We start from the raw sequence: 26,060 nt of genomic DNA, 5'->3' as shown, positions 1-26,060 counted from the left end.
AACAATCAGGCATTTCATTAACTAAATGATGCAATATGTTTTTTTAAACACTCTTCAAATTGGCATATAAATATTTAAATCATTGCAATACAAATACACAAACGTTATTACTCTTTTGCTTGTGGCAAAAGGCTGGGGGAAGGTAGCCGGTGAGTTGTGGAAGGTGGTATTGCTGGCTGGGAACGTCTGAAACATCTATAAAATATAAACTAGAAACGAACAATCAGGCATTTCATTAACTAAATGATGCAATATGTTTTTTTAAACACTCTTCAAATTGGCATATAAATATTTAAATCATTGCAATACAAATACACAAACGTTATTACTCTTTTGCTCGTGGCAAAAGGCTGGGGGAAGGTAGCCGGTGAGTTGTGGAAGGTGGTATTGCTGGCTGGGAACGTCTGAAACATCTATAAAATATAAACTAGAAACGAACAATCAGGCATTTCTTTAACTAAATGATGCAATATGTTCTTTTTAAACACTCTTCAAATTGGCATATAAATATTTAAATCATTGCAATACAAATACACATACGTTATTACTCTTTTGCTCGTGGCAAAATTTTCTTTCGCTTTCCTAGATTTATCTGTCCAAGAATCGTTCTGGTCAATGGCAATAACACGCAAATTCTCAATTGAATGATTTTGGAGATTGAAGTGATTTGCAACAGGTTGGTAGATCTTTTTTGTTTTGATCGCCGATCTATGTGGTGTCATTCTCATTCTAAGAGTGTGTTTTGACTCTCCAATGTATCGTAAGTTACAAATATTGCAGTAGATGAGGTAAATGACATTTTTGGATAGGCAGTTAATTTTGTGCCGAATTTGGAACGTGCGTTTGGTTTGGTTGCTCTGAAAGGCCCCGGTCGAATCGACAAGTAAGCACGTTTTGCAATTTTGTGTACAGGGCGATGATCCTGTAGTTTCTGTTTTGCTTTCCCCTAATGGGGTGTCATCCCGAAAGGATGCCCGAACTAAGATATCCCGTAGGTTGCTGGGTCTTTTAAAAGCGATGACAGGTAATTCTGGGAATACTGATTTCAGGCGTTCGGTGCCTTGAAGTAGGTGAAAATTCTTCTGAATGCCAGAATATTAGCCAGTGGTGGGAGACCAGGGTGGAATTCAGTAACCAATGGTACCCTTTTGGAACTGGTTTGACGAGTTTTGTACGTCAATGTTTCGGTACGGGGTTTGCTTTTAGCCTTTTTGATGGCATTTTCAATAGTACCCCGAAAATACTGTCTATTTAGGAGGTGTTGTGACAGTTCTTTAGTGCGTGAATCAAAATCGGAATATTTCTGGTACAGTGACGGGATGGCAACTGCTTGGTAAGAGGTAGTTGTGCTTGTTCGTGGGTTTATTGAACAAGTCTGTTTTGAGTGAACCATTTTGTAGGGTCACGGTGGTGTCCAGAAAGTGAACGCCATGTCCAGAAAAATCAGCAGTGAATTTGATAGTGTGATGAAACGAGTTTTAGATTTGCCTCACCATGGGTCCATATCATAAAGATATCGTCAATGTAACGTAACCACGTGTGTGGTTCAAGTTTTGTCGAGATAAAAATTCTTTCTCGAGGTTTCCCATAAAGATGTTGGCAAAAGACTGTGCCATTTTGGTACCCATTGCAGTGCCATGAATTTGGAGGTAGTGTTTGTTGCCAAATACCAGATTATTGTTGGTCAAGATAAGTTGCATTAATCAGTAGAGCTGATATTATTTCACCGATAATTGGGACCCTAAGCAGGTACTCATGCCCCGGGTCAGGGCACACCTGGGAGCAATAGTGGCTAAGGGGCAGCTCCACACTCCCCAGAACCTCAACTTTCCCAAGTCAAGGCCCCACTACTGGATGTAGTTTAGAGTCATACCCAGGACACAAATCATTGCAATACAAATACACAAACATTATTACTCTTTTGCTCGTGGCAAAAGGCTGGGGGAAGGTAGCCGGTGAGTTGTGGAAGGTGGTATTGCTGGCTGGGAACGTCTGAAACATCTATAAAATATAAACTAGAAACAAACAATCAGGCATTTCATTAACTAAATGATGCAATATGTTTTTTTAAACACTCTTCAAATTGGCATATAAATATTTAAATCATTGCAATACAAATACACAAACGTTATTACTCTTTTGCTCGTGGCAAAAGGCTGGGGGAAGGTAGCCGGTGAGTTGTGGAAGGTGGTATTGCTGGCTGGGAACGTCTGAAACATCTATAAAATATAAACTAGAAACGAACAATCAGGCATTTCATTAACTAAATGATGCAATATGTTTTTTTAAACACTTTTCAAATTGGCATATAAATATTTAAATCATTGCAATACAAATACACAAACGTTATTATTTTTTTGCTTGTGGCAAAAGGCTGGGGGAAGGTAGCCGGTGAGTTGTGGAAGGTGGTATTGCTGGCTGGGAACGTCTGAAACATCTATAAAATATAAACTAGAAACAAACAATCAGGCATTTCTTTAACTAAATGATGCAATATGTTCTTTTTAAACACTCTTCAAATTGGCATATAAATATTTAAATCATTGCAATACAAATACACAAACGTTATTACTCTTTTGCTCGTGGCAAAATTTTCTTTCGCTTTCCTAGATTTATCTGTCCAAGAATCGTTCTGGTCAATGGCAATAACACGCAAATTCTCAATTGAATGATTTTGGAGATTGAAGTTATTTGCAACAGGTTGGTAGATCTTTTTTGTTTTGATCGCCGATCTATGTTGTGTCATTCTCATTCTAAGAGTGTGTTTTGACTCTCCAATGTATCGTAAGTTACAAATATTGCAGTAGATGAGGTAAATGACATTTTTGGATAGGCAGTTAATTTTGTGCCGAATTTGGAACGTGCGTTTGGTTTGGTTGCTCTGAAAGGCCCCGGTCGAATCGACAAGTAAGCACGTTTTGCAATTTTGTGTACAGGGCGATGATCCTGTAGTTTCTGTTTTGCTCTCCCCTAATGGGGTGTCATCCCGAAAGGATGCCCGAACTAAGATATCCCGTAGGTTGCTGGGTCTTTTAAAAGCGATGACAGGTAATTCTGGGAATACTGATTTCAGGCGTTCGGTGCCTTGAAGTAGGTGAAATTCTTCTGAATGCCAGAATATTAGCCAGTGGTGGGAGACCAGGGTGGAATTCAGTAACCAATGGTACCCTTTTGGAACTGGTTTGACGAGTTTTGTACGTCAATGTTTCGGTACGGGGTTTGCTTTTAGCCTTTTTGATGGCATTTTCAATAGTACCCCGAAAATACTGTCTATTTAGGAGGTGTTGTGACAGTTCTTTAGTGCGTGAATCAAAATCGGAATATTTCTGGTACAGTGACGGGATGGCAACTGCTTGGTAAGAGGTAGTTGTGCTTGTTCGTGGGTTTATTGAACAAGTCTGTTTTGAGTGAACCATTTTGTAGGGTCACGGTGGTGTCCAGAAAGTGAACGCCATGTCCAGAAAAATCAGCAGTGAATTTGATAGTGTGATGAAACGAGTTTTAGATTTGCCTCACCATGGGTCCATATCATAAAGATATCGTCAATGTAACGTAACCACGTGTGTGGTTTCAAGTTTTGTCGAGATAAAAATTCTTTCTCGAGGTTTCCCATAAAGATGTTGGCAAAAGACGGTGCCATTTTGGTACCCATTGCAGTGCCATGAATTTGGAGGTAGTGTTTGTTGCCAAATACCAGATTATTGTTGGTCAAGATAAGTTGCATTAATCAGTAGAGCTGATATTATTTCACCCATAATTGGGACCCTAAGCAGGTACTCATGCCCCGGGTCAGGGCACACCTGGGAGCAATAGTGGCTAAGGGGCAGCTCCACACTCCCCAGAACCTCAACTTTCCCAAGTCAAGGCCCCACTACTGGATGTAGTTTAGAGTCATACCCAGGACACAAATCATTGCAATACAAATACACAAACGTTATTACTCTTTTGCTCGTGGCAAAAGGCTGGGGGAAGGTAGCCGGTGAGTTGTGGAAGGTGGTATTGCTGGCTGGGAACGTCTGAAACATCTATAAAATATAAACTAGAAACAAACAATCAGGCATTTCTTTAACTAAATGATGCAATATGTTTTTTTAAACACTCTTCAAATTGGCATATAAATATTTAAATCATTGCAATACAAATACACAAACGTTATTACTCTTTTGCTCGTGGCAAAAGGCTGGGGGAAGGTAGCCGGTGAGTTGTGGAAGGTGGTATTGCTGGCTGGGAACGTCTGAAACATCTATAAAATATAAACTAGAAACAAACAATCAGGCATTTCATTAACTAAATGATGCAATATGTTTTTTTAAACACTCTTCAAATTGGCATATAAATATTTAAATCATTGCAATACAAATACACAAACGTTATTACTCTTTTGCCCGTGGCAAAAGGCTGGGGGAAGGTAGCCGGTGAGTTGTGGAAGGTGGTATTGCTGGCTGGGAACGTCTGAAACATCTATAAAATATAAACTAGAAACGAACAATCAGGCATTTCATTAACTAAATGATTAAATATGTTTTTTTAAACACTCTTCAAATTGGCATATAAATATTTAAATCATTGCAATACAAATACACAAACTTTATTACTCTTTTGCTCGTGGCAAAAGGCTGGGGGAAGGTAGCCGGTGAGTTGTGGAAGGTGGTATTGCTGGCTGGGAACGTCTGAAACATCTATAAAATATAAACTAGAAACGAACAATCAGGCATTTCTTTAACTAAATGATGCAATATGTTCTTTTTAAACACTCTTCAATTGGCATATAAATATTTAAATCATTGCAATACAAATACACATACGTTATTACTCTTTTGCTCGTGGCAAAATTTTCTTTCGCTTTCCTAGATTTATCTGTCCAAGAATCGTTCTGGTCAATGGCAATAACACGCAAATTCTCAATTGAATGATTTTGGAGATTGAAGTGATTTGCAACAGGTTGGTAGATCTTTTTTGTTTTGATCGCCGATCTATGTTGTGTCATTCTCATTCTAAGAGTGTGTTTTGACTCTCCAATGTATCGTAAGTTACAAATATTGCAGTAGATGAGGTAAATGACATTTTTGGATAGGCAGTTCATTTTGTGCCGAATTTGGAACGTGCGTTTGGTTTGGTTGCTCTGAAAGGCCCCGGTCGAATCGACAAGTAAGCACGTTTTGCAATTTTGTGTACAGGGCGATGATCCTGTAGTTTCTGTTTTGCTCTCCCCTAATGGGGTGTCATCCCGAAAGGATGCCCGAACTAAGATATCCCGTAGGTTGCTGGGTCTTTTAAAAGCGATGACAGGTAATTCTGGGAATACTGATTTCAGGCGTTCGGTGCCTTGAAGTAGGTGAAAATTCTTCTGAATGCCAGAATATTAGCCAGTGGTGGGAGACCAGGGTGGAATTCAGTAACCAATGGTACCCTTTTGGAACTGGTTTGACGAGTTTTGTACGTCAATGTTTCGGTACGGGGTTTGCTTTTAGCCTTTTTGATGGCATTTTCAATAGTACCCCGAAAATACTGTCTATTTAGGAGGTGTTGTGACAGTTCTTTAGTGCGTGAATCAAAATCGGAATATTTCTGGTACAGTGACGGGATGGCAACTGCTTGGTAAGAGGTAGTTGTGCTTGTTCGTGGGTTTATTGAACAAGTCTGTTTTGAGTGAACCATTTTGTAGGGTCACGGTGGTGTCCAGAAAGTGAACGCCATGTCCAGAAAAATCAGCAGTGAATTTGATAGTGTGATGAAACGAGTTTTAGATTTGCCTCACCATGGGTCCATATCATAAAGATATCGTCAATGTAACGTAACCACGTGTGTGGTTTCAAGTTTTGTCGAGATAAAAATTCTTTCTCGAGGTTTCCCATAAAGATGTTGGCAAAAGACGGTGCCATTTTGGTACCCATTGCAGTGCCATGAATTTGGAGGTAGTGTTTGTTGCCAAATACCAGATTATTGTTGGTCAAGATAAGTTGCATTAATCAGTAGAGCTGATATTATTTCACCCATAATTGGGACCCTAAGCAGGTACTCATGCCCCGGGTCAGGGCACACCTGGGAGCAATAGTGGCTAAGGGGCAGCTCCACACTCCCCAGAACCTCAACTTTCCCAAGTCAAGGCCCCACTACTGGATGTAGTTTAGAGTCATACCCAGGACACAAATCATTGCAATACAAATACACAAACGTTATTACTCTTTTGCTCGTGGCAAAAGGCTGGGGGAAGGTAGCCGGTGAGTTGTGGAAGGTGGTATTGCTGGCTGGGAACGTCTGAAACATCTATAAAATATAAACTAGAAACAAACAATCAGGCATTTCTTTAACTAAATGATGCAATATGTTTTTTTAAACACTCTTCAAATTGGCATATAAATATTTAAATCATTGCAATACAAATACACAAACGTTATTACTCTTTTGCTCGTGGCAAAAGGCTGGGGGAAGGTAGCCGGTGAGTTGTGGAAGGTGGTATTGCTGGCTGGGAACGTCTGAAACATCTATAAAATATAAACTAGAAACGAACAATCAGGCATTTCTTTAACTAAATGATGCAATATGTTCTTTTTAAACACTCTTCAAATTGGCATATAAATATTTAAATCATTGCAATACAAATACACATACGTTATTACTCTTTTGCTCGTGGCAAAATTTTCTTTCGCTTTCCTAGATTTATCTGTCCAAGAATCGTTCTGGTCAATGGCAATAACACGCAAATTCTCAATTGAATGATTTTGGAGATTGAAGTGATTTGCAACAGGTTGGTAGATCTTTTTTGTTTTGATCGCCGATCTATGTTGTGTCATTCTCATTCTAAGAGTGTGTTTTGACTCTCCAATGTATCGTAAGTTACAAATATTGCAGCAGATGAGGTAAATGATATTTTTGGATAGGCAGTTAATTTTGTGCCGAATTTGGAACGTGCGTTTGGTTTGGTTGCTCTGAAAGGCCCCGGTCGAATCGACAAGTAAGCACGTTTTGCAATTTTGTGTACAGGGCGATGATCCTGTAGTTTCTGTTTTGCTCTCCCCTAATGGGGTGTCATCCCGAAAGGATGCCCGAACTAAGATATCCCGTAGGTTGCTGGGTCTTTTAAAAGCGATGACAGGTAATTCTGGGAATACTGATTTCAGGCGTTCGGTGCCTTGAAGTAGGTGAAAATTCTTCTGAATGCCAGAATATTAGCCAGTGGTGGGAGACCAGGGTGGAATTCAGTAACCAATGGTACCCTTTTGGAACTGGTTTGACGAGTTTTGTACGTCAATGTTTCGGTACGGGGTTTGCTTTTAGCCTTTTTGATGGCATTTTCAATAGTACCCCGAAAATACTGTCTATTTAGGAGGTGTTGTGACAGTTCTTTAGTGCGTGAATCAAAATCGGAATATTTCTGGTACAGTGACGGGATGGCAACTGCTTGGTAAGAGGTAGTTGTGCTTGTTCGTGGGTTTATTGAACAAGTCTGTTTTGAGTGAACCATTTTGTAGGGTCACGGTGGTGTCCAGAAAGTGAACGCCATGTCCAGAAAAATCAGCAGTGAATTTGATAGTGTGATGAAACGAGTTTTAGATTTGCCTCACCATGGGTCCATATCATAAAGATATCGTCAATGCAACGTAACCACGTGTGTGGTTTCAAGTTTTGTCGAGATAAAAATTCTTTCTCGAGGTTTCCCATAAAGATGTTGGCAAAAGACGGTGCCATTTTGGTACCCATTGCAGTGCCATGAATTTGGAGGTAGTGTTTGTTGCCAAATACCAGATTATTGTTGGTCAAGATAAGTTGCATTAATCAGTAGAGCTGATATTATTTCACCCATAATTGGGACCCTAAGCAGGTACTCATGCCCCGGGTCAGGGCACACCTGGGAGCAATAGTGGCTAAGGGGCAGCTCCACACTCCCCAGAACCTCAACTTTCCCAAGTCAAGGCCCCACTACTGGATGTAGTTTAGAGTCATACCCAGGACACAAATCATTGCAATACAAATACACAAACGTTATTACTCTTTTGCTCGTGGCAAAAGGCTGGGGGAAGGTAGCCGGTGAGTTGTGGAAGGTGGTATTGCTGGCTGGGAACGTCTGAAACATCTATAAAATATAAACTAGAAACAAACAATCAGGCATTTCATTAACTAAATGATGCAATATGTTTTTTTAAACACTCTTCAAATTGGCATATAAATATTTAAATCATTGCAATACAAATACACAAACGTTATTACTCTTTTGCTCGTGGCAAAAGGCTGGGGGAAGGTAGCCGGTGAGTTGTGGAAGGTGGTATTGCTGGCTGGGAACGTCTGAAACATCTATAAAATATAAACTAGAAACAAACAATCAGGCATTTCATTAACTAAATGATGCAATATGTTTTTTTAAACACTCTTCAAATTGGCATATAAATATTTAAATCATTGCAATACAAATGCACAAACGTTATTACTCTTTTGCTCGTGGCAAAAGGCTGGGGGAAGGTAGCCGGTGAGTTGTGGAAGGTGGTATTGCTGGCTGGGAACGTCTGAAACATCTATAAAATATAAACTAGAAACAAACAATCAGGCATTTCATTAACTAAATGATGCAATATGTTTTTTTAAACACTCTTCAAATTGGCATATAAATATTTAAATCATTGCAATACAAATGCACAAACGTTATTACTCTTTTGCTCGTGGCAAAAGGCTGGGGGAAGGTAGCCGGTGAGTTGTGGAAGGTGGTATTGCTGGCTGGGAACGTCTGAAACATCTATAAAATATAAACTAGAAACGAACAATCAGGCATTTCATTAACTAAATGATGCAATATGTTTTTTTAAACACTCTTCAAATTGGCATATAAATATTTAAATCATTGCAATACAAATACACAAACGTTATTACTCTTTTGCTCGTGGCAAAAGGCTGGGGGAAGGTAGCCGGTGAGTTGTGGAAGGTGGTATTGCTGGCTGGGAACGTCTGAAACATCTATAAAATATAAACTAGAAACGAACAATCAGGCATTTCTTTAACTAAATGATGCAATATGTTCTTTTTAAACACTCTTCAAATTGGCATATAAATATTTAAATCATTGCAATACAAATACACATACGTTATTACTCTTTTGCTCGTGGCAAAATTTTCTTTCGCTTTCCTAGATTTATCTGTCCAAGAATCGTTCTGGTCAATGGCAATAACACGCAAATTCTCAGTTGAATGATTTTGGAGATTGAAGTGATTTGCAACAGGTTGGTAGATCTTTTTTGTTTTGATCGCCGATCTATGTTGTGTCATTCTCATTCTAAGAGTGTGTTTTGACTCTCCAATGTATCGTAAGTTACAAATATTGCAGCAGATGAGGTAAATGACATTTTTGGATAGGCAGTTAATTTTGTGCCGAATTTGGAACGTGCGTTTGGTTTGGTTGCTCTGAAAGGCCCCGGTCGAATCGACAAGTAAGCACGTTTTGCAATTTTGTGTACAGGGCGATGATCCTGTAGTTTCTGTTTTGCTCTCCCCTAATGGGGTGTCATCCCGAAAGGATGCCCGAACTAAGATATCCCGTAGGTTGCTGGGTCTTTTAAAAGCGATGACAGGTAATTCTGGGAATACTGATTTCAGGCGTTCGGTGCCTTGAAGTAGGTGAAAATTCTTCTGAATGCCAGAATATTAGCCAGTGGTGGGAGACCAGGGTGGAATTCAGTAACCAATGGTACCCTTTTGGAACTGGTTTGACGAGTTTTGTACGTCAATGTTTCGGTACGGGGTTTGCTTTTAGCCTTTTTGATGGCATTTTCAATAGTACCCCCGAAAATACTGTCTATTTAGGAGGTGTTGTGACAGTTCTTTAGTGCGTGAATCAAAATCGGAATATTTCTGGTACAGTGACGGGATGGCAACTGCTTGGTAAGAGGTAGTTGTGCTTGTTCGTGGGTTTATTGAACAAGTCTGTTTTGAGTGAACCATTTTGTAGGGTCACGGTGGTGTCCAGAAAGTGAACGCCATGTCCAGAAAAATCAGCAGTGAATTTGATAGTGTGATGAAACGAGTTTTAGATTTGCCTCACCATGGGTCCATATCATAAAGATATCGTCAATGCAACGTAACCACGTGTGTGGTTTCAAGTTTTGTCGAGATAAAAATTCTTTCTCGAGGTTTCCCATAAAGATGTTGGCAAAAGACGGTGCCATTTTGGTACCCATTGCAGTGCCATGAATTTGGAGGTAGTGTTTGTTGCCAAATACCAGATTATTGTTGGTCAAGATAAGTTGCATTAATCAGTAGAGCTGATATTATTTCACCCATAATTGGGACCCTAAGCAGGTACTCATGCCCCGGGTCAGGGCACACCTGGGAGCAATAGTGGCTAAGGGGCAGCTCCACACTCCCCAGAACCTCAACTTTCCCAAGTCAAGGCCCCACTACTGGATGTAGTTTAGAGTCATACCCAGGACACAAATCATTGCAATACAAATACACAAACGTTATTACTCTTTTGCTCGTGGCAAAAGGCTGGGGGAAGGTAGCCGGTGAGTTGTGGAAGGTGGTATTGCTGGCTGGGAACGTCTGAAACATCTATAAAATATAAACTAGAAACAAACAATCAGGCATTTCATTAACTAAATGATGCAATATGTTTTTTTAAACACTCTTCAAATTGGCATATAAATATTTAAATCATTGCAATACAAATACACAAACGTTATTACTCTTTTGCTCGTGGCAAAAGGCTGGGGGAAGGTAGCCGGTGAGTTGTGGAAGGTGGTATTGCTGGCTGGGAACGTCTGAAACATCTATAAAATATAAACTAGAAACAAACAATCAGGCATTTCATTAACTAAATGATGCAATATGTTTTTCTAAACACTCTTCAAATTGGCATATAAATATTTAAATCATTGCAATACAAATGCACAAACGTTATTACTCTTTTGCTCGTGGCAAAAGGCTGGGGGAAGGTAGCCGGTGAGTTGTGGAAGGTGGTATTGCTGGCTGGGAACGTCTGAAACATCTATAAAATATAAACTAGAAACAAACAATCAGGCATTTCATTAACTAAATGATGCAATATGTTTTTTTAAACACTCTTCAAATTGGCATATAAATATTTAAATCATTGCAATACAAATACACAAACGTTATTACTCTTTTGCTCGTGGCAAAAGGCTGGGGGAAGGTAGCCGGTGAGTTGTGGAAGGTGGTATTGCTGGCTGGGAACGTCTGAAACATCTATAAAATATAAACTAGAAACGAACAATCAGGCATTTCATTAACTAAATGATGCAATATGTTTTTTTAAACACTCTTCAAATTGGCATATAAATATTTAAATCATTGCAATACAAATACACAAACGTTATTACTCTTTTGCTCGTGGCAAAAGGCTGGGGGAAGGTAGCCGGTGAGTTGTGGAAGGTGGTATTGCTGGCTGGGAACGTCTGAAACATCTATAAAATATAAACTAGAAATGAACAATCAGGCATTTCTTTAACTAAATGATGCAATATGTTCTTTTTAAACACTCTTCAAATTGGCATATAAATATTTAAATCATTGCAATACAAATACACATACGTTATTACTCTTTTGCTCGTGGCAAAATTTTCTTTCGCTTTCCTAGATTTATCTGTCCAAGAATCGTTCTGGTCAATGGCAATAACACGCAAATTCTCAATTGAATGATTTTGGAGATTGAAGTGATTTGCAACAGGTTGGTAGATCTTTTTTGTTTTGATCGCCGATCTATGTTGTGTCATTCTCATTCTAAGAGTGTGTTTTGACTCTCCAATGTATCGTAAGTTACAAATATTGCAGTAGATGAGGTAAATGACATTTTTGGATAGGCAGTTAATTTTGTGCCGAATTTGGAACGTGCGTTTGGTTTGGTTGCTCTGAAAGGCCCCGGTCGAATCGACAAGTAAGCACGTTTTGCAATTTTGTGTACAGGGCGATGATCCTGTAGTTTCTGTTTTGCTCTCCCCTAATGGGGTGTCATCCCGAAAGGATGCCCGAACTAAGATATCCCGTAGGTTGCTGGGTCTTTTAAAAGCGATGACAGGTAATTCTGGGAATACTGATTTCAGGCGTTCGGTGCCTTGAAGTAGGTGAAAATTCTTCTGAATGCCAGAATATTAGCCAGTGGTGGGAGACCAGGGTGGAATTCAGTAACCAATGGTACCCTTTTGGAACTGGTTTGACGAGTTTTGTACGTCAATGTTTCGGTACGGGGTTTGCTTTTAGCCTTTTTGATGGCATTTTCAATAGTACCCCCGAAAATACTGTCTATTTAGGAGGTGTTGTGACAGTTCTTTAGTGCGTGAATCAAAATCGGAATATTTCTGGTACAGTGACGGGATGGCAACTGCTTGGTAAGAGGTAGTTGTGCTTGTTCGTGGGTTTATTGAACAAGTCTGTTTTGAGTGAACCATTTTGTAGGGTCACGGTGGTGTCCAGAAAGTGAACGCCATGTCCAGAAAAATCAGCAGTGAATTTGATAGTGGGATGAAACGAGTTTTAGATTTGCCTCACCATGGGTCCATATCATAAAGATATCGTCAATGTAACGTAACCACGTGTGTGGTTTCAAGTTTTGTCGAGATAAAAATTCTTTCTCGAGGTTTCCCATAAAGATGTTGGCAAAAGACGGTGCCATTTTGGTACCCATTGCAGTGCCATGAATTTGGAGGTAGTGTTTGTTGCCAAATACCAGATTATTGTTGGTCAAGATAAGTTGCATTAATCAGTAGAGCTGATATTATTTCACCCATAATTGGGACCCTAAGCAGGTACTCATGCCCCGGGTCAGGGCACACCTGGGAGCAATAGTGGCTAAGGGGCAGCTCCACACTCCCCAGAACCTCAACTTTCCCAAGTCAAGGCCCCACTACTGGATGTAGTTTAGAGTCATACCCAGGACACAAATCATTGCAATACAAATACACAAACGTTATTACTCTTTTGCTCGTGGCAAAAGGCTGGGGGAAGGTAGCCGGTGAGTTGTGGAAGGTGGTATTGCTGGCTGGGAACGTCTGAAACATCTATAAAATATAAACTAGAAACAAACAATCAGGCATTTCATTAACTAAATGATGCAATATGTTTTTTTAAACACTCTTCAAATTGGCATATAAATATTTAAATCATTGCAATACAAATACACAAACGTTATTACTCTTTTGCTCGTGGCAAAAGGCTGGGGGAAGGTAGCCGGTGAGTTGTGGAAGGTGGTATTGCTGGCTGGGAACGTCTGAAACATCTATAAAATATAAACTAGAAACGAACAATCAGGCATTTCATTAACTAAATGATGCAATATGTTTTTTTAAACACTCTTCAAATTGGCATATAAATATTTAAATCATTGCAATACAAATACACAAACGTTATTACTCTTTTGCTCGTGGCAAAAGGCTGGGGGAAGGTAGCCGGTGAGTTGTGGAAGGTGGTATTGCTGGCTGGGAACGTCTGAAACATCTATAAAATATAAACTAGAAACGAACAATCAGGCATTTCTTTAACTAAATGATGCAATATGTTCTTTTTAAACACTCTTCAAATTGGCATATAAATATTTAAATCATTGCAATACAAATACACATACGTTATTACTCTTTTGCTCGTGGCAAAATTTTCTTTCGCTTTCCTAGATTTATCTGTCCAAGAATCGTTCTGGTCAATGGCAATAACACGCAAATTCTCAATTGAATGATTTTGGAGATTGAAGTGATTTGCAACAGGTTGGTAGATCTTTTTTGTTTTGATCGCCGATCTATGTTGTGTCATTCTCATTCTAAGAGTGTGTTTTGACTCTCCAATGTATCGTAAGTTACAAATATTGCAGTAGATGAGGTAAATGACATTTTTGGATAGGCAGTTAATTTTGTGCCGAATTTGGAACGTGCGTTTGGTTTGGTTGCTCTGAAAGGCCCCGGTCGAATCGACAAGTAAGCACGTTTTGCAATTTTGTGTACAGGGCGATGATCCTGTAGTTTCTGTTTTGCTTTCCCCTAATGGGGTGTCATCCCGAAAGGATGCCCGAACTAAGATATCCCGTAGGTTGCTGGGTCTTTTAAAAGCGATGACAGGTAATTCTGGGAATACTGATTTCAGGCGTTCGGTGCCTTGAAGTAGGTGAAAATTCTTCTGAATGCCAGAATATTAGCCAGTGGTGGGAGACCAGGGTGGAATTCAGTAACCAATGGTACCCTTTTGGAACTGGTTTGACGAGTTTTGTACGTCAATGTTTCGGTACGGGGTTTGCTTTTAGCCTTTTTGATGGCATTTTCAATAGTACCCCGAAAATACTGTCTATTTAGGAGGTGTTGTGACAGTTCTTTAGTGCGTGAATCAAAATCGGAATATTTCTGGTACAGTGACGGGATGGCAACTGCTTGGTAAGAGGTAGTTGTGCTTGTTCGTGGGTTTATTGAACAAGTCTGTTTTGAGTGAACCATTTTGTAGGGTCACGGTGGTGTCCAGAAAGTGAACGCCATGTCCAGAAAAATCAGCAGTGAATTTGATAGTGTGATGAAACGAGTTTTAGATTTGCCTCACCATGGGTCCATATCATAAAGATATCGTCAATGCAACGTAACCACGTGTGTGGTTTCAAGTTTTGTCGAGATAAAAATTCTTTCTCGAGGTTTCCCATAAAGATGTTGGCAAAAGACGGTGCCATTTTGGTACCCATTGCAGTGCCATGAATTTGGAGGTAGTGTTTGTTGCCAAATACCAGATTATTGTTGGTCAAGATAAGTTGCATTAATCAGTAGAGCTGATATTATTTCACCCATAATTGGGACCCTAAGCAGGTACTCATGCCCCGGGTCAGGGCACACCTGGGAGCAATAGTGGCTAAGGGGCAGCTCCACACTCCCCAGAACCTCAACTTTCCCAAGTCAAGGCCCCACTACTGGATGTAGTTTAGAGTCATACCCAGGACACAAATCATTGCAATACAAATACACAAACGTTATTACTCTTTTGCTCGTGGCAAAAGGCTGGGGGAAGGTAGCCGGTGAGTTGTGGAAGGTGGTATTGCTGGCTGGGAACGTCTGAAACATCTATAAAATATAAACTAGAAACGAACAATCAGGCATTTCTTTAACTAAATGATGCAATATGTTTTTTTTAAACACTCTTCAAATTGGCATATAAATATTTAAATCATTGCAATACAAATACACAAACGTTGTTACTCTTTTGCTCGTGGCAAAATTTTCTTTCGCTTTCCTAGATTTATCTGTCCAAGAATCGTTCTGGTCAATGGCAATAACACGCAAATTCTCAATTGAATGATTTTGGAGATTGAAGTGATTTGCAACAGGTTGGTAGATCTTTTTTGTTTTGATCGCCGATCTATGTTGTGTCATTCTCATTCTAAGAGTGTGTTTTGACTCTCCAATGTATCGTACGTTACAAATATTGCAGTAGATGAGGTAAATGACATTTTTGGATAGGCAGTTAATTTTGTGCCGAATTTGGAACGTGCGTTTGGTTTGGTTGCTCTGAAAGGCCCCGGTCGAATCGACAAGTAAGCACGTTTTGCAATTTTGTGTACAGGGCGATGATCCTGTAGTTTCTGTTTTGCTCTCCCCTAATGGGGTGTCATCCCGAAAGGATGCCCGAACTAAGATATCCCGTAGGTTGCTGGGTCTTTTAAAAGCGATGACAGGTAATTATGGGAATACTGATTTCAGGCGTTCGGTGCCTTGAAGTAGGTGAAAATTCTTCTGAATGCCAGAATATTAGCCAGTGGTGGGAGACCAGGGTGGAATTCAGTAACCAATGGTACCCTTTTGGAACTGGTTTGACGAGTTTTGTACGTCAATGTTTCGGTACGGGGTTTGCTTTTAGCCTTTTTGATGGCATTTTCAATAGTACCCCGAAAATACTGTCTATTTAGGAGGTGTTGTGACAGTTCTTTAGTGCGTGAATCAAAATCGGAATATTTCTGGTACAGTGACGTGGATGGCAACTGCTTGGTATGAGGTAGTTGTGCTTGTTCGTGGGTTTATTGAACAAGTCTGTTTTGAGTGAACCATTTTGTAGGGTCACGGTGGTGTCCAGAAAGTGAATGCCATGTCCAGAAAAATCAGCAATGAATTTGATAGTGTGATGAAACGAGTTTATGCCATCAATGAAGAGTTTTAGATTTCCCTCACCATGGGTCCATATCATAAAGATATCATCAATGTAACGTAACCACGTGTGTGGTTTCAAGTTTTGTCGAGATAAAAATTCTTTCTCGAAGTTTCCCATAAAGATGTTGGCAAAAGACGGTACCATTTTGGTACCCATTGCGGTGCCATGAATTTGGAGGTAGTGTTTGTTGCCAAATACCAGATTATTGTTGGTCAAGGTAAGTTGCATTAATTCGGCCAATTCTTTCTTCGTGGGGGTTTAGCCACGTTTCGGTTTGAATGCTTTTGTGCAGGCCGAAATGCCCTCTTCGTTAGGGATATTTGTGTATGACGAAGACACATCCAAGGAAACTAACAGAGAAGATAAGGGAAGATTTTTTATTTCCCCAATTTTCCGGATGAAATCCGTAGTGTCCTGCACATAGGACGGTAGGGCCGAAATGAGAGGTTGGATGAGGAGATCCACGAATTTGGGAATTTTTTCAGTCGCTGTGCCATTACCCGATTTTATGGGCCTCCCGGGATTGCTTTCTTTGTGAATTTTAGGCAGAAAATAAAAGCGACCAGGTTTTGGGTAGTTTTCCAGGAGGTTTTGGCCTAACTTGCGGTCAATGGAACCGTTAGAGACTATCTTTTGGATGACTCTTTTCACGTTTTGTGTGATTTCTTGAGTAGGATCAGAATCTAGGAGTTTGTAGTGTTGAGTGTTGCCGAGTAGTCTGTTGGCTTCCTCTGTGTAGAATTGAGAATTTATATATATGATACCACTACTACACCGTTGTTTGTTCTACTTCTGTGTAGTTCATAACCTGGTTCCTTTTGTTCTTCCGTCGATCTTTCGTCTTGGTCCTCGTCCGCATTGTCATCGTTCTAGAAGCAAACCAGTAGAATTGTACGTTAAGTTTCTCCTTAATTTTGTTTCGAGTATACCCTAAATTTAAATTGCAATCCTTGTAGGTTTCCTGGTCCCAGCAAACGTATCTAAGAAAGAAAGTCCCATAAAATAAGAAACGTTTAAGAACGTATCGTCAAAATTTTCATCTTCATGGATATATATTGACATTTTGCAACAAAATGAGAAATTTCTTTAATGTAATAAGAGAGGAATTTCAACTTTTCCTACAAAATTACTAACAATTGTCACTCATTGCAACATTTGGAAACAAAAAGACAACTTATGCTCACGTCAGAAACTCATCATTTCCACAATTTGCAGCAAAAAGTGATGATCTCCATTCAACATAGGCCTATTCAACAACATTTTTGATTACGCTTCCATCAGAATGCGATCAGTTCAACATTTTGCAGCAATTATCGAGAAAAGGATCTTAACATTTTGACGGCACCTTTATGTGTTCAGGGCTGTGCCCTCGCTGGGCGGCACTGAGCCCCGCCCAGCACTAAAAATTACCGCCCAGCACTGTCTTAAAAATCGTGAATCCCGCCCAGCACTATTTTCATCTAAAATCCCGACATTGTTAACAATATATTCAACATAAATTGAAAAAAAAAAAAAAAAATGTAAATTGTTAGCAAAACTAGTACTTGTGTGTGCTGAAAAAGCTACACAAGGGCCAGGGTATTTGGCATCTGAGCCTCGCCCAGCACTAAAAATTAACACCCAGCACTGTCTTAAAAATCGTGAATCCCGCCCAGCACTATTTTCATCTAAAATCCCGACATTGTTAACAATATATTCAACATATATTGAAAATATATTAAAAAATGTAGATTGTTAGCAAAACTAGTACTTGTGTGTGCTGAAAAAGCTATGCAAGGGCCAGGGTATTTGGCATCTGAGCCCCGCCCAGCACTAAAAATTACCACCCAGCACTGTCTTAAAAATCGTGAATCCCGCCCAGCACTATTTTCATCTAAAATCCTGTCATTATTAACAATATATTCAACATAAATTGAAATTTAAAAAAAAAATGTAAATTGTTAGCAAAACTAGTACTTGTGTGTGCAAGCTATACAATTGACAGTATTTGGCATCTGAGCCCCGCCCAGCACTAAAATTTACCACCCAGCACTGTCTTAAAAATTGTGAATCCCGCCCAGCACTATTTTCATCTAAAATCCCGACATTGTTAACAATATATTCAACATAAATTGAAAAAATATTAAAAAATGTAGATTGTTAGCAAAACTAGTACTTGTGTGTGCTGAAAAAGCTACGCAAGGGCCAGGGTATTTGGCATGTGAGCCCCGCCCAGCATTAAAAATTACCGCCCAGCACTGTCTTAAAAATCGTGAAACCCGACCAGCACTATTTTCATCTAAAATCCCGTCATTATTAACAATATATTCAACATAAATTGAAATTAAAAAAAAAAAAGTATATTGTTAGCAAAACTAGTACTTGTGTGTGCTGAAAAAGCTACGCAATTGCCAGTATTTGGCATCTGAGCCCCGCCCAGCACTAAAAATTAACGCCCAGCACTGTCTTAAAAATCGTGAATCCTGCCCAGCACTATTTTCATCTAAAATACTGACATTGTTAACAATACATTCAACATAAATTGAAAAATAAAATAAAAAAATGTAAATTGTTAGCAAAACTAGTACTTGTGTGTGCTGAAAAAGCTACGCAAGGGCCAGGGTATTTGGCATCTGAGCCCCGTCCAGCACTAAAAATTACCGCCCAGCACTGTCTTAAAAATCGTGAATCCCGCCCAGCACTATTTTCATCTAAAATCCCGACATTGTTAACAATATATTCAACATAAATTGAAAAAAAAAAAAATGTAAATTGTTAGCAAAACTAGCACTTGTGTATACTGAAAAAGCTAAACAAGTGCCATTATTTGGCATGTGAGCACCTTCATAAATCCAAAAAACACCCCTCCCCTAAGACCCTCCCCCAGGACGGCGATCAGTATACCCGGCACTCAGGAAATCCTGGGCACATCCCTCTGTGTTCATAGGTTACTTTGACTAGATTAATCAACAGTAACTTAAAATTTGGTCATGTCATAACATATATAGACGTATAGCCTACTTAACCGCATGAACAAGTATGGTGAAAGATAACATTTTTTTCTCGTCTTTAATATGAATGGTATCTCAAAACATCAATTAATAGTAGAGCAGCCTAGCTAGAGTTTGCACTACTCTTTTAAAAGAAGGCAATAATCCTAAAATCATTCTTGGTTCATGTGATAAATGCAAAGCATTACTTCTCCAAACATATAAGCAAATATCTCATTTCATTTGGGAGATATGATACAGATTTAATGCTTCTTTACACACAAGGCTAGATAACTAATCAAGTTTACATATATGACATCATAGAGCCACTTGAGATTCATTGTTCTTGTATTGGCCATTAATTATTACATTTGTCATGTTTGTATAAATGATGGTTTTTGTATAAATTTGGGTTGAACAAATGTTGCATCTCAACACAGTCAACAGTTTACCTTGGGATTATTTCGAAAGAAAACCAAAGGGAAAGTATGATTGAAGAGAGTCCAAGACACAGATGGACTAAACACCATGGATGTGTATGCTCTACTAATATATTTCTCCCCTTGCATCTTTACAAACAGTAACCCAGGAATATGTATATATATTAAATGAGCTCGGGTAAAACAAGCTAGCTTCTGTGACTACAACAGGGCCTATTCACACTTAGCATTACCGTTACGTAAAGGCCAAACACGTTGCACTTAAGATATCTGACGTATGCCTTCTGTTTACAAGCATTTGGTGTTATAATTATTTTACAGTTACGCACATGATTAGCAATCTCTTTAAGATGTTTTGCATTCCTCAGCCAAAACAAAAGTAACTTAAATAAGATTACTCACCTTCACTGCAAAGCAGCCTGCATTCCCAACATTTTATGCCAATACTGACATGTTGATTCTCATGTAGAAACCCCACGTCTTCAAGCAGCCCGCATTAGTCTGTAAAAGGTTACACTGCTTCTCTTCCGATCCTAAAGTTTGAAATGAAGTTCCCGCCAAGCGCGTCTGTCGCGTGCCCTGCCTCATTAATATGGATGTTTTCTAGTCTTGTCTTTCATCGAAGTCGGTCAACCATACACCCTAAGCTCTTGGAAGCTCGACGTACCAGTTATCCCTTGTACGTTTTGAAACTGACTCTACTACATCTATTCATATATATGTAGCCTATATAAAACAATAACAATTACCGTATGCATTGTGTAAGTGTAGCTTTAAATATCTTGTTTTAAAAAAATGGGGAACAAAAAAAAAGAAAATTTGGCAAAAAAATATAAAATATCAACAAACAGCTGAAATGAAATCGAATTGAATATTTCAAGATGAACAGTCGACGTTTCGAGATAAAAAGTCTCCTAATTTCGAGGAAGCCGAAACTTAAGTAGAAGTTAAGTAGAAACAAAATGTCCGCTGAATTTGAAGTTTTAAAGTGTCGGCCAGTCCCCTTTCATGTTTAAATACGTCATTGAAACCGGCACTCCTAATTGGTCCAAAGTAGTACCAGTAATTATTATTGGAAAGTATGGTAAATAGCCGCGATGAGACGAGACGGGAAGTAAGGTTGCTAAATGCCGATTATCAGTTCGAAATGAAACAAGGAAAGTTGTGGTGTCTAGTTGAAAAGAGATGTATTTGAAACCGGTAGACATTACTTTGGAGTTAATATTGAGTATGTTTAGAACTTCTCATTAAAAGATAGCATACGGAGAGGCGGTTGTACGTGACTTCGGTCAGCCTACAGATAATGGTATTAGCCTACTATCAAGATACTACACCTTGTTATATGTGACTAGGCCTAGGCCCGTAGTACTACGCCTAGTTAATGACTATAATATATAGGCTTGAGCATAGTTTAAGTACCGTTACATTTTGAAGAAGGTAGGACTAGGCCTAATGTTATGCCCATACTTATTGCGAACTTATGAACTAGTACTAGTATATACTTGCGGTAGGGTTGTTTGCCTACGAAACTAGTGAACTAGACCGGTGTGAAGTTAGATACTTATTCCCCATTCCTCGTTCGACATTCACGAATGAGAAACAGCTGCTACCTGTTCAGTTATACTTATTCGACAATCATGGTATCGACGTAACACCTATGGCAAAATGAAAGCATTCTTACAAGATGTTCAACATTTGGCCGTGGAAAGAGGTTTATCTATGGGTCATATGAACTCGTAATGACAATGTACAAGGGTACCATAATGCATCTTGCCCGGTCCAAAGAGTTCTTGACCAATTGAAATGACCACTACTTCATCAGTTCTTAAATTAATGTAACGGGACCTGAAAAATCACTTTATGCCCTAATCAAGACAAGCACGCCTTGGACCACCTAACCAATGGGTTATATGAACTCTTAAGACAATTGTAGAAGGATACCATAATGCGTCTTGCCTGGTCCAAAGAGTGCTTGACCAATTAAAATGACCAACAATTTTTGGATGAATGTAATAGGATCTGAAAGAAAAACCTTTAGGTCCCAACTACAACAAGCACCCCTTGGACAACCTAACCAATGGGTCATATGAACTCTAAGGACAATGTAGAACAGTACCATAATGCGTCTTGCCCGGTCCAAAGAGTGCTTGGCCATTTAAACTTTACAATAAATCATCACTTTATGAATGTAACAGGACCTGAAAAACTCCTTAAGGCCCTAATCAAAACCAGCACGCCTTGGACCAGCCAACCAACAAAACAAAAGCAACACCTTTGGCCAGGGGCGTAGCGAAGGGGTTTTTGTTGGGGGGGTGTGGAGAATTTGATTTGCCGACGGATCTGGAAGTGGTGACTGAAATGGGAGGGGTCTAAGGGGAGGGGGTGTCCCCCTCCCCTTTGGCAATTTTTTTAGTTTTGAAACATCCTTAGATGCAATCTGGTGCATATTTTAAGTCAAATTTGATTTGCCGACGGATCTGGAAGTGGTGACTGAAATGGGGGAGGTGTCTAAGGGGAGGGGGTGTCCCCCTCCCCTTTGGAAAATTTTTAGTTTTGAAACGTCCTTAGATGCAATCTGGTGTATATTTTAAGTCAAATTTGATTTGCCGACGGATCTGGAAGTGGTGACTGAAATGGGGGAGGGGTCTAATTTTTAGTTTTGAAACGCCCTTAGATGCAATCTGATGTATATTTTAAGTCAAATTTGATTTGCCGACGGATCTGGAAGTGGTGACTGAAATGGGGGAGGGGTCTAAGGGGAGGGGTGCCCCCCTCCCCTTTGGAAAATTTTTAGTTTTGAAACGTCCTTAGATGCAATCTGGTGCATATTTTAAGTCAAATTTGATTTGATTTGAAGTCAAATTTGGCACGGAAGAAGCTCCCGTTCTCCTTTTTCTATTCAGCTTTCCTTCGTTCTTCCCCTTCCGCTCTCTTCACCTTTTCTCCTTTTGCCGACAGACCCAAAATTTGCCGACAGCGACCAAATTATTGGGGGGGTGTGACACCCCCCACACCCCCCCGCTCGCTACGCCCCTGCCTTTGGCACGCAAGTTTAATGCTATAATCGGTGCTTTACAATCATCAGCATACAAAATTTCCTCCCCATTCCGGATAAACACACACGCACTCTTTGGGGGGGGGCGCAACTCCATTTCTCAGAATGAAGTGATTTCTGTAGACTGACAACGCAATGAAAACCACTTCTTTTATTCATTTCACACGTCACATATTTACAGATTTAAAGAACAGAGAAGTTTTCTTGCCTCTCTCCTTGAAGGTGGTTGTGAACGCTGTTACCCCCTTCGTAGATTATGAAAGATTGCACTGCTACATTCTAGAGCTGACAAAGACAATCTCGGGTCAAGCGGAGATAAACTTACTTTAATAGTTTATTTAGTAAAATAGTCTCCAAGTGAAAAAGTTCTACCCAGACATAAATTTTATTCCAACTAAACATCGACCAGAGTTAGTATGAGGTTTTATTAAATTTCTTTTTATTCAGTTTTTTCCTAAATATTAATTATAACTTCAATAATCTAGCAATTTTACTCATGTTTACTCAATTCAATCCATTAAACCAAAGTGCCAGATTTTAGGTCAATTTTGCATTTGTTAAATAAAGTCAAAATTACACTTTCTAATCACAGCTTACAAAATTTTGTATTTAATGTATTAATTCTTCGGTAAATATAAATAAGGCTATATGCTGAGTCAATTATGGAAGAATAGAAGTCAGAAGAAATATTACATGCTTAATATCAACCCCCCCCCCTCCCCATGTATTCTCTGATTGGATTGAAATGTACTTGCAGCAGAGATATTTTCATGCCAAAATTACTTTTGCCAATTACTTTTCATGCCAAAATTACTACAAATCTAGTAGAATTGATACACTTTTACCAATCTATGTGCAAAGATGTTCCATTTCACTATTACTCAATACTTCATTAAAAAAAAAAGGTGAAGGAGCGGAACAAAGACCATGCGTTCTGATTGTAATTGAATGATTCACCCGGGTGTTTTCTAGAAGATTTCGAAAAAGGGCGCTTGAACATTAGGCTAGAACTAATTGATACCAATGTACCAACTGACTGCCCACCATGTCCATGGAATTACCTTAAAAAGGCTGAGAGTTCATGCGTGATTGCTCCCTTGTGTCGAACCATTAAAATAAAGGAGCAGAACAAAGACCATGCGTTCTGATTGTAATTGAATGATTCACCCGGGTGTTTTCTAGAAGATTTCGAAAAAGGGAGCTTGAACATTAGGCTAGAACTAATTGATACCGATGTACCAACTGAATGCCTACCATGTCCATGGAATTACCTTAAAAAGGCTGAGAGTTCATGCCTGATTGCTCCCTTGCGTCGAACCATTAAAATTCTTAAGTGATAGATAACTGAAAGAATCTGCAGCATGTTGATAGTTTAATTGCTTTTTCGCATTTGTATTCCCAAATGAATTAAATATATCGGAAATGGTCACATTTTCCTTCTTTCCTTCTACGAATGTGTCTGACCCACGTTAGGAGAGTTAAGGTGATATTGTTCAGTGTTTGAATGTTACTGCATGTGCCGTTAATGCATGCATGATAGGCCTAGGGATATGGTTTATTACTTTGATTGTTTGTCCGGCTGTAAGCTTCAATCTGAGCTTTTATGACAGTGCATGCCTGCTACAAGCCTGCTACAGCCTTGCTACAGCCCTGAAAAATACTGTCGCTTTAAGCCATTGTGTTCAAATAACTGCCACATTGCAATTTACCCCGTTGATTTGGCTGAAAATTTGTAAGTGATTTATGTAAGTAGTGTTATATGCTGACATATCGATGAATTCAAAAGTCATTTAGAGGTAACCTTCTTAAATTGTAAAAGCTTTCCTACAGAATTTGGCCATATATAGACATGCAGCCATTAATTGGAATACACTTAAAATGAGTTCTCTTTTTTTCATTTTTTGAGGGTCCAAAGTACAATTTGTAATGCTACCGGTTGACACTAAAATGCACGATATACACTATATATGAGTTGGACATTAATTTAAAAAGTGATGATGTAGTGGTCGTTTTAATTGGTCAAGCACTCTTTGGACCGGGCAAGATGCATTATGGTACCCTTGTAAATGTCTTTAGAGTTCATATGACCCATTGGTTAGGTGGTCCAAGGCTTGCTGGTTGTGATTGGGGCCTAAAGGTTTTTTTTCAGGTCTTGTTACATTAATTTAAGAAATTGATGATTTAGTGGTCATTTTAATTGGTCAAGCACTCTTTGGACCAGGCAAGTCGCATTATGGTACTGTTCTACATTGTCATTAGAGTTCATATGACTCATTGGATGGGTGGTCCAAGGCGTGCTGGGTTTGATAAGGGCCTTAAGGAGTTTTTCAGGTCCTGTTACATTCATTTAAAAAAGTATTGACTTAGTGGACATTTAAATTGGTCAAGCACTCTTTGGACCCATCAGTTTGGAGATCCAAGGCGTGCTGCATGGATTTAGGCCCAAAGCTTTTTCGTGGTCCCGTTACACTCATTAAAGAAGTAATGATTTTAGTGGTCATTTAAATTGGTCAAGCACTCTTTGGACTGGGCAAGACACATTATGGTACACTTCTACATTGTCTTAAGAGTTCATATGGCCCATTGGTAAGGTGGTCCAAGGCATTCTGGTCTTGATTAGGGCCCAAATGCTTTTTTCTTAGTGATCCCTTTACATTAACTTAAGAAGTGAAATGTAGTGGTCATTTAAATTGGTCAAGCATTCTTCGGACCGGACAAGACACATTTTAGTGCTCTTCTACATTGTCATATGAGCCATTGATTAGTTGGTTCAAGGCGTTCTGGTTTTGATTAGGACCCAAAGGCTTTTTATTTGCGGTCCTTTTACAATAATTTAAGAAGTGATGATGTAGTGGTCATTTAAATTGGTCAAGCATTCTTTGAACCGGGCAAAACGCATAATGGTACTCTTCTTCAATGTCTTAAGAGTTCATATGGCCCATTGGTAAGGTGATCCAAGGCGTGCTGCATGGATTAGGGCCCAAAGCTTTTTCGTGGTCTTGTTACTCTCATTTAAGAAGTAATGATTTAGTGGTCATTTTAATTGGTCAAGCACTCTTTTGACCGGGCAAGACGTATTGTGGTACTCTTCTACATTGTCTTGAGAGTTCATATGGCCCATTGGTAAGGTGATGTAAGGCGTGCTGCATGGATTAGGGCCCAAAGCTTTTTCGTGGTCCTGTTACACTCATTAAAGAAGTAATGTTTTAGTGGTCAATTAAATCGGTCAAGCATTCTTTGGACTGGCCAAGACGCATTGTGGTACTCTTCTACAATGTCCTTAGAGTTCATTTGAACCATCTGTTTGGTGATCCAAGGCGTGCTGCATGGATAAGGGCCCAAAGCTTTTTCTTGGTCCTGTTACTCTCATTTAAGAAGTAATGATTTAGTGGTCATTTTAATTGGTCAAGCACTCTTTTGACCGGGCAAGACCCATTGTGGTACTCTTCTACATTGTCTTAAGAGTTCATATGGCCCATTGGTAAGGTGGTC

The 26,060-nt window shown here is 39.3% G+C and overlaps 1 protein-coding gene across 4 annotated transcripts in view; it reads left to right on the top strand.

The window, feature by feature from the left end:
* Window positions 1-26,060, top strand: part of LOC139960104 (uncharacterized) — a 60,499-nt gene that overhangs the window by 6,148 nt on the left and 28,291 nt on the right. Inside the window, exon 1 of one of the 4 annotated variants that reach the window (XM_071958210.1) lies at window positions 15,266-15,286. The exons of 1 other annotated variant lie outside the window; for it this stretch is intronic. The gene's annotated coding sequence lies outside the window, so the exon portion shown is untranslated. Of the gene's footprint in view, window positions 1-15,265; window positions 15,287-20,603; window positions 20,820-26,060 lie in introns of those variants that run through there. 2 more of the 4 variants (XM_071958208.1, XM_071958207.1) reach the window with 2 other exon arrangements.

This window comes from Apostichopus japonicus, chromosome 19 (assembly GCF_037975245.1).
Source record: "Apostichopus japonicus isolate 1M-3 chromosome 19, ASM3797524v1, whole genome shotgun sequence".
NCBI classification, from domain to species: domain Eukaryota; kingdom Metazoa; phylum Echinodermata; class Holothuroidea; order Aspidochirotida; family Stichopodidae; genus Apostichopus; species Apostichopus japonicus.
Note: the sequence above shows the minus strand (reverse complement) of the source record. Positions and strands in the feature narration are given on the sequence as shown.